The sequence below is a fragment of the Dermacentor variabilis genome, chromosome 6 (genome assembly GCF_050947875.1).
Source record: "Dermacentor variabilis isolate Ectoservices chromosome 6, ASM5094787v1, whole genome shotgun sequence".
Lineage (NCBI taxonomy): Eukaryota > Metazoa > Arthropoda > Arachnida > Ixodida > Ixodidae > Dermacentor > Dermacentor variabilis.
The window spans coordinates 133,235,879-133,241,725 of NC_134573.1; the positions used below are offsets into that span (position 1 = coordinate 133,235,879).

At 45.1% G+C, this 5,847-nt stretch overlaps 1 non-coding gene across 1 annotated transcript; it reads right to left on the bottom strand.

The window, feature by feature from the left end:
- Positions 1 to 5,556: 5,556 nt before the first annotated feature.
- TRNAS-UGA (transfer RNA serine (anticodon UGA)) lies at positions 5,557 to 5,629 on the bottom strand. Its single transcript has one exon. It is a non-coding gene; the product is annotated as a tRNA-Ser (tRNA).
- Positions 5,630 to 5,847: the final 218 nt, after the last annotated feature.

Sequence of the window (5,847 nt, forward strand, 5' to 3'; positions counted from 1 at the left end):
ATTGCCAGCAGTCGCGAGCGGTATCTCCTGTATTCCTGCTTGCGCAAAGAGGAACCAATAACAAATTTCCGGGTTGAATCTATCGCAAGCTCGCAAGAAAAGAAAGAACGAAAGAAAGAAAGAAAGAAAGAAAGAAACGTTGGCGCACGCTAATGCTGGCTCGAGTGTTAGAGGTCCTATTGTCCGCAGCTCGAGCAATTTAACTGGGGCTAGTCATGCTTGCTCATATCGGCAACGTTTTATCGACAGCGCGGCGGTGACTTCACTAAAAACGCATCAACGTAATGCGCGTCGCCACAAAAACGGCTCACTCACCCATATTTTCTGGCCGTTGCTGCGTCGACAAAAGAGAAAGCTCCCAGCAGCACCTGGTATTGAAGGTAAACGAAGTAGCACATCTTGCCGTTCCATCCATTGTCTCCTTCGAAGTCCAATCGGGCTCGGCGAAAGTACACACACGGACACTATCACCCATAATAACCGCGATTAACAACCGCGAAGTGAATCACAAATTAAGCACATGGAAACAAACAGCAGCAGACAGCGGCGCCATGCTGTCGGCGCTCTCAGCTGTTGGGACACGTTGGAAGAATGCGAGAGGTGGGTGAACTGACCTCACAACGAGGGAGGTAACTCGCTGATGTACGATTTCTAGGACAGATGGCGCGGGAGAGCGGGGGCCATTCGCTGGAGTCCCACTGCTTGGCTTGGCGTATGTGCATTAGCAAAGCCCGCCCAAGTATATAAGCGATATAACGCGTTACGAAGCTCATTTTCCTGCATTAGCTTCCTTTTTTTCGAGTGCCGGGTGTAGAGCGTTTATGCTGAGAAAAACGTTGAAGAGAATGTAGGCTATAAATGGGGGCACCAAAAAAAAAAAAAAAAGCATAGGTATCCAGGCGGCTGCTACACTTGCCGGTTTGTAGTGCGTTCGTTTACCCATCATGTCAGAATTAAATTTTGTTACCATATTCGAAGTTGTTAAAAAAATGCAGTATACAGGAGGAGGTCCCGGAGTCGGAGACTGATTTGGGACTTCCTGTACAGGGTATACACGAATAGAAAAGTAGACTTGGGTATAGCAACGAGAGTAAAAAATACAAAACTATGTCACCAGATTAGAAAGGCAGTAAGTACAAGTATCGTATCGTATAAGTATCACGCGTAAGTATCGTTTACAGAGCTCAAACACAGCTTCTGCTTGATCTGTCAACCAAACGCTCACAGTGGCAGCTTTGCCGAGCTAAAGTTGCGCATTTCGCCATGTTGTCGTTTGATAAGAGAGACAAATGAACGAAAACACATATCTGTCTTAAATAATTGGGCTTTTGATAAGCACACTTAAGAATAGCATCGATATCAGACGCCTTTCTCGGTCGGCGCGCATTTTCGAGACGTTTCTTGGCGGAGGAAACGTGGAGTAGCGTTCATGAAACGCAACGGCGCCTTAAGTGAAGGAAATCCCGTCGCCTCGACTTCGCTGAGTCGAGGAGAAGCGTTGAGCGAACAGAAATCACTCCTGCACAAAACGATGCCACCCAGCCTGGTGTGCGCACCTTAGAGGACCGACCACGAAGGAGTAATCTAATGTTTTATGGCCTATCTGATCCTGCTTCAACCAAACCTTCTGCAATAAGTCAGAAGAACTAATAATTCATCACTGTCTCGAGTACCTTAAGGTTAATATCGACCAGAAAGGTGTAGTGCGAGCACATCGCCTCGGAAGTCGTTCATCGAGCCATCCCATCCTTGTAAAATTCACTTCTTTTTTTTTTTTTTTTTGAAAACCACGGATCCTGTCACAAACACGGAAGTTCATGGGAAAAATTAAAGCGTCGGTGAAGGTTCTTCTAAATTAGTCCGCGCGGCTCGCAAGCAACTTGTTTCCTTCACCAAAGCAAAATCTCTTCCCTTTTCTCTGCTCTACAAGAAACTTTTCATCAGTAATGTACGCTATGTTTATGACGAACGCCCCCGTACCGATAAAAAAAAATACAGTTAGCGTACGAACGCAGCAGCCACACTACACCTACCCAGCTTTTTTTTTTTTTTTTGAGCTTAATAACATCCTAAGTGAAGTCTGCATCACGCACCCTAAAGCTCACGTCCTCCTTTTCGGATATATTAGTTTCCCGAGCACAGACAGGCGTAACCCAATTCCACTTGCAGCAAACTTACCAGAAGCCACAGATTTCCTCGATGTCTGCCTTAACTTTAATCTTAACCAATTGGTAACTGAACCGGCACGCATAACCGAAGAGAAGGCGAATATAGTAGATCTAATACTAACCAGTGAAGCGGATAGTCCACCGAATATAACGTACTTGAATGAAATAAGTGACCATAAACCCATCCACACCATCTTTTACTTTGCCCCTGTGAAACGTCAAACACACGAGAAAACAATCCACTCGTATGACAGGGGTGACCGCGAAAGAATTAACAGTGAGCTCAGCACCTTCTTTCCTACATTTTTGTCGATCATTGTGCTATCTATGAAAACTGGTACCTCTTTAGGCAGAAGCTTGACAATCTAATAGAAGCGTACGTTTCAAAGATTACATTCCGCGCTAATCCCCTAAAACCTTGGTTCGCCAGGGGCCTGATACTTCTAGAAAATGAAAAAGTGCCTTTATCGTACAGCCAAGATGCGCATCATTCCTTGTGAATGGGAAAATTACTGCTCTGTTGAAGTCGTTTATTTATTCGCAGCACGTACGGTTAAAATATCATTTAATCACACTGAATTCTAATTTCTTTAATAACAAAAATTTGGCAGAAAACTTCAAAACAGGCGTGCATTCTTATACTAATTAACGAGGCAGGCGAAGTGGCGACACTGAATGGATTGAATTCGCCTGACATTGAATGCGCCAATATGTTTAACTCTGCGTTTATACCTGTGTTCACTAATGAATCGCCTTTAATGCCCGAATCGCCCGAAAGCAGTAAGGTATCATTCACCATGCCTGATATATCAACGCGTGCGAATGTTGGCTGTCCGGAGTTTGTATCTAATCATCGATGTATGACCGGGCGCATGCGTGCCCAGTTTTGTACGTATAAATGATGACTTCTTACTTCAAATAAATCAGTTGTAAGTTCAGCGCCGTGTTTGTCTCCTCCTCATTCTGGTCCTGTCGTTTAGCGCTGTTTGAATTTTATTGTTACCATGCAACACCAACTCGCCCAATCCGCTGCCCTTCTGGTATATCTTTACAGTCGTGCGCGGATCAAGGGGAACGTCCAACGTCCCGACCCCTCACCCAATCCCTTTAAAATTTGTGTGTGTGTAGCGCCAACATGACAAACTCCAACCCATTAAGTCCTTCTTCTCAGCTATTATTGTTATATTGCTCTGGAGAGACAACAAAGGTTTAATGTTTATAGAAGAGGACCCACCAGCACATCAAATCATCATCAGCTATCATCACCAGGCGGCGTAGGTGAAATCAAATGTAAATTTAAAAAAGCACACACGCATGTGCCTCATATGTAACTTTATTGCCCTCTCAGTGACTTTCAACAGGCATTACTCCGGATGTCTGGAAAACGGGGAAGGTCGTTCCCGTCTTCAAATAATGGGAGGGGGGTGTGGGGGTGGAAGTGGTAGTGTGTAAGTGTCCACCTCAGTAGCGGACATGTCCATTTCGTCTGCTGCTGAGGTTCTGATTCGCTGGGCTTGGATACACGTCAGAAGGAGACAGGCGCTCCCAGCCAATCACAACTTCAGCAGCAGTCGAAATTCCCATGTCCACGAGGTGGACACATGCAGAATACACCCCAGGTGTAAAAAAGTTATCCATTGAATTACCCACCCATTTATTTAACGAGCGTCCCTGTTGTAATACCATGGAACACGTCATTTATTCTCATATAATTATTTTCTTGACTCAAACAATATTTTCCATCAACCACTACAAGATTTTCGCAAAGCTCTATCCTGCGGAACTAAACTGGTCATATTGACCTACAACATGCATTGTAACCTTGTCTGTGACCTTGAAACAGATGCCATCTCCCTGGACTTCGCAAAGACCCTCTACAATGTACCCCACGCACGTCTGATGCTGAAGCTCTGACAATTAAACTTACATCCTAACATACCGAATTGGACCATAGAACTTCCAATGAGTCGCTCTCCGTCAGTAATCATAAATAACCAGACTTCTAGCTTACTTCCAGTTTTACGTCAGGCGTCCCCCAAGGCTTCGTTTTTGGTGCTCTTTTTCTTATTTACGGAAACAATTTACAACACTCTGTTTCCTGAATTGATTTCCAGGATCTTACGTGCCAAAACCACTATTTGATTATGGGACACGCCATAGTGGGGGAGTTCAAATTAATTTTGACCACCAGGGTGGAGCCTTTAACGGGCCCACAATGCACGGGACACGGGCATTTTTGCATTTCACCACAATCTAAATGCGGCCGCCGCGGCCGGGATTAGATCCCGCGACCTTGTGCTTAGCAGCGCAACAACACAGCCGCTAATACACCGCGGCGGGTTCTCTGTTTCCTGTAACATGCGCATGTTCGCCGACGACTATGCTATGTACCGTGCCATCACTAACGAATCATATCAACGAACCCTCCAAACTGATCTCATCCACGTGAAGCAATGTTGCGATGAGTGGCTCATAATGCTCAACCCTAATAAATGTAAAGTCGTGTCGCCCACTCGGCAAGGTAATGAACTCGTCATCTAAAAATTTCTAATGTCCCTGTCGAACTCGTCTCGTCTCAAATATCTTGGTGTCACCTCTTCTATAGCGACTTGTCTTGGTGCGTGCAGGTTACTAACGTTATCACGCATGGGTTATCTTATCTAGATTACTAACGTTATCTCATTTGCCTGGGCTCCTACAGCGACACTTGCGCCATGCACCCCCTCGTGTAAAACTATTGACTGATAACCGACTTGTCAAATTGAAGTAGAGTACGCATTCACCATATGGGATCCTCACGAAGCACACGAAAGAAAAAAAACATGCCATCTTATAAGTTCAAGGTCGTGCCATCCGATTCGTTCATTCAGCACACTCATATGGCATCAGTATTTTATCTTTGAAAGCACAAGCTGGTTTAATCACTCGTTCTCTGCGCCGTCGCACTGCAAGCCGGTCCTTCTTCCAAAAGTTTTATTCTTCTTCTCCTAACTACGTGCCTTATATTTCAGCCCCTATATATGCGCATATCTAGCCGTACTGGTCATACTTACCAAGTTACCCGTGCACATGCCGGCACAAGGACATTTTCTTCATTCGCTTTTCGAGTAGCCAATGACTAGAACGGTCTTCTCCTGCAAATTACAGAGATCATCTGCCCATTGTCGCTTTTAACTGCTGTAACCCCACACTTTTGTATTTCACGTCTGTTAGTGATATTTTGCTAATTCTCTGTTTATCCCACCCTTATCCCGCCCCCTTTTCAGAAGTCAATCATAAACGCCAATAAACACTGACGCCAAGGACAATATAGGGGAAATTACTTGTGCTTAATAAATGAAATAAAGAAACCATAAATTAATGGGAAAAAGGGGATGAAAAAACAACTTGCTGCAGGTGGGAACCGAACCCACAACCTTCGCATTTCACCTGCGATGCTCTACCAATTGAGCTACCGCGGCGCTGTTTCCCCATCCACTTTCTTGGGTATTGGTAATATGGTTTAATACCTTCGCAACGCGTACGTGGGCACTTATCGTCCGCGCAGTACTCTTGAACAATGTGCTGTTGCCATATGCGGGCAGTTTATTCCCCGTCGACAAGTATCTTTTCCAGCAGGACCAGTCACCGATCCACGCAGCCAGGGTTGTGAAGGACTTCCAGGCAGAGCAGCACATAC